The sequence below is a fragment of the Leucopleurus acutus genome, assembly GCF_964270905.1.
Source record: "Leucopleurus acutus genome assembly, chromosome: 8".
Classification (NCBI taxonomy): domain Eukaryota; kingdom Metazoa; phylum Chordata; class Mammalia; order Artiodactyla; family Delphinidae; genus Leucopleurus; species Leucopleurus acutus.
Window position 1 is genome coordinate 107,482,536 of NC_139151.1, and position 3,522 is coordinate 107,486,057.

The window sequence follows — 3,522 nt, forward strand, 5'->3', positions numbered from 1 at the left end:
GGGACCTGGGACACCCACCCTCCAGGGATGAACTCCCCCCGTCCCGGAGGCTGACCCCCGCCCCCTCCCGGCCTCCGCACTCTCATTGGCCAAACCTGACACGCCCCCCGAGGGCCCCGCCCCACTCCGCGGCCCCGGACCCTACGCCGCCTGCTCCCTCCCCGGCCCGGCTTTGCCGGGACCGGCTCCCTCCAGCTTTTCTCCCAGGTCCTCGGGGGAGGCGGGAACTCAGATCTCTCGAGCAGTACTGGTGTCCGGTCCGGGCTTGGGGTGGGCAGGGTGGGGAGGGGGAGGGACGGAGGGACTCGAGACGGGCTGGGAAGAAGGATGGGAGGGGGAGGGGTGCAGGTAAGGGGAGGCCATGCTTGGCTTGCCCCCCCCCCCCCCCCCCGGCTTGCCCCCAGCCTAGGGTCTGCAAAGAGACCCAGAGGAGGGGCAGGGAGAGAAGAGCGTTTCTGGGAACCGCTCCTGGGCCCCTCCCCCCTCCCCCCCAGAGCAGGAGGCTGCTGGGAGTTCCTGAGACGCTGGTTTTCCTCATTTCACTCTGCGGCGACCTCACCTGCTTGCTCAAGGCCATCAGAGCCCCACGATATGCAGGTTCACATGGCTTCACGCTGTCCCTCCGCGGGACCGGGCGGGGCCCCCTTGCAGCCACCCAGAGCCCCTGCCGGAGCTCCCCGGGGGGCACACAGACTCCCCCTTGGGTCCAGGCACGATTTCGCAGATGAGTAACCAGATGCCCGTGCAGGACTCTGCTACTCCACCACCTGCCCTGCAGCCCAGAGCCAGGCCAAGCGTCAAAACCAACATCCCCTCTGCCGTGTGCTAACCACAGCTCACCAGTTTTCTAACTTCAGGGTCGAGAAGCCTGAGACAGGAGGGCCAGGCAGCCTCGGAGCCGCCCCTGCAGGGCCCGGGAGGGCAGGCCAAAGTCCAGCAGAAGCCCCAGGCCTGCTGTGGGGCCTTTCAGGGAGGGGCTAGGGGGTCCTAAGTCTGCAGGGGGAGTGGGCCTGAGGTGGAGGAAGACTTCAGTCCAGATGCGCGGGGTGGGCAGGAAGGGGCTGGTTACTCACCTCTCCCTGCGTCACGCAGGGCCTACGGGTGGCGTGGCGGGTGGCGTGGAACTGGTTGGAGCAGAAGCGATAGGATCCAGCCTAAGTATTTGTCAGGACAGGCTCTGTGGGCAGGGAGCTTCCTGGTCCCAGGGAGTGTGGGAAAAGTGCTCTCCTAGCCCTGCAACTGCACTCCCCCTGGACCCACTCCCAGCCCCGGGGCACTCACAGCCTCTCACAGAAACTTGCTGAAGTTCTTCTGGGTGAGGCCTATCTGAGCAGGGCTGGGGAGGAGGGCTTCTCAGAGGAGGTGACACCTCTGCAGAGTCCTAAGGATGAGCTGGCAGGATCCAGGGGGCTGGAGTCCCCCCTACCACCACCACACACCCACTGCCTGGCGATGGGCTGCAACACGGGCGTGTACAGGCGTGTGTGTGTGCACGTGGGTCTGCGTGTGTGGGAGAGGGCAGACAGAACCCAATACGTGGGACGCATAAGGAAATGATACACGGATTGCAAGCACGTAGGCTGGCTCTGCGTGCCGTGGAGCTGTGGCAGGGTCCTAAGCTCTTCTGTTCTAGAAGGAACCTCTAGCTGATCAGGGACCAAAGGGGGTGGGCCAGTGTAGAGACACTTCTGCAGTCCTGAGAGGGGGGACGTGGACTTGGGTAGGAGGTGGCAGCGGAGCGGGAGAGTCTGCAAAGCCGGGAAAGGAGCAGCTGACGGAGTGTCTGGGTGGTGTCCGTCAGCCGGGAAGGAACCAGGGTGTGAGTGTGGGATCTTGAGGGGAGAACCTGCTGGGGCTCAGTGCTCGAGGGGGTGGAGACGTGGGTCACACACAGGTGCAGGAGCGTGGGGTCTGAGCTGGGGGTACCACAGGGCGTCTTCTGCATCGAGGTAGTATTTAGGGCCCTGACTCAGGACGAGATGAACGCAGGAGGGGTTGATGCGGGTCCAGGGAACAGTGCCTGTTACCCTTACTATTCCCCGAGGGGCCCACCTCAACGTCACCTCTTCAGGGACGCCAAGGAGGTTTTGGCTGGGGCAGGACCAGGGCTGGGGGCAGGTCTCCGCCAGAGCTTACCTTCCCAGCCCAGGTGAGGCACAGTTTCGGGCCTTGGCCAGCAGGAGGGTGTCCAGACCCCACAGCAGCACCTCTGCCCCTCACAGCATCCCCAGGAGCTCAGACTCAGCTTGGTAGCTGTCCTTGAAGTCGCATCCTTACGAGGGGCACCCCAGCCCACCGCAGGCACCGGGGGCCTGGCCTCAGTTTGTGGGCACCACCTTGGAGGTAGTTGGGTTAAGGGTCTGGGAGGGCGGGTGCGAAGTCCCTCTGCAGATGCCACAGGAGGGGCTGGGCTGGCAGGTGCCGAGAAACCTTCCAGAACTGGAGTCTGTGACGAGGCTCCTGGGGTTGGAGTCTGGGCAGGGGCTTCTCGGAGGAGGGGGCAGGGGCTGGGCCTTGTGTTGGTTCCGACTCAGCCCGTGGGTGGGTTCGTGGGATTGAGGCCTTCAGGACATGGCCTGGCCACATCCCCAGAGGAGGCTCTGCCAGCCAAAGGGGGCTTCTCTGCTGGCCTCTAGTGATGCAGGGACCCCTGGCCCCAGCGTCCAGGCAGGGGGAGGGCAGCAGGCTGCACAGGCCTGGGGTCCCACCTCTCACCCAGTAGCTCCGCCCCGCACCTGGCCCAGTGCTGGGATGCAGGGTCCCACGTGGTGAGGTGTGGGTCACTCAGTCCAGGGGCTCATGCCAGCCGATGGCCACAGCTGAGAGAGAGAGTCTTGACGGGGAAGCAGGGCCGAGAAGGTTGCTGGAGGTGGCCTCAGGGAGAGAGGCCTGTGGGCCGGAGACCCCGGGGCCCTCAGGTGATGGCTGGGGTACACTGTGGGATGGCGTGTCCCCTTTCTAGCAGGACCAGAGGAGAGGAGGATCAGGGGACCTTGCTCTTGGGACCCTCAAAGAGGTGCCAAAGGCCCCGGCTTGCCTGGGACGTGGGGCTTTCCATGTGAAAACAGGAACTGTCCTGGAGAAGCCCGGCCAGCTGGTCACCCTCCCTCTCGGGTCCCTGGAGGCCAGACAGACTCACGCTGGGCCTTGACCTACAGGAAGGAAGGAAAGACGCTGGGGTGGGCGACAGCCCGGGCAGCAGAGCAGGGGTGGGCACTGCAAGGTCACAGGCCCCATCTCCAGGGCCCTGGAGGAACACCTTACCCCAAGTTCCATACTTGGGCAGGATCGACAGCTTCAACGGAGAGGTGTCCATCCAGGAAGGCGTGGAGGGGGGAAGTGCCTAGCAGCTGGTGGTCTGGCCTGGCTAGGGCCTGGGTGGGGGGTGGTGAGAGGGCAGGAGGGCAGCCTGGAATCAGGAAAAGACGAGCCTTCCAACTTCATGGGAAAGCAGGGCTCAGAGACAGTAGCCATACACCTGTTCACCAGGCTGGGAGGGCGGAAACCGAGGCAGGACACGTG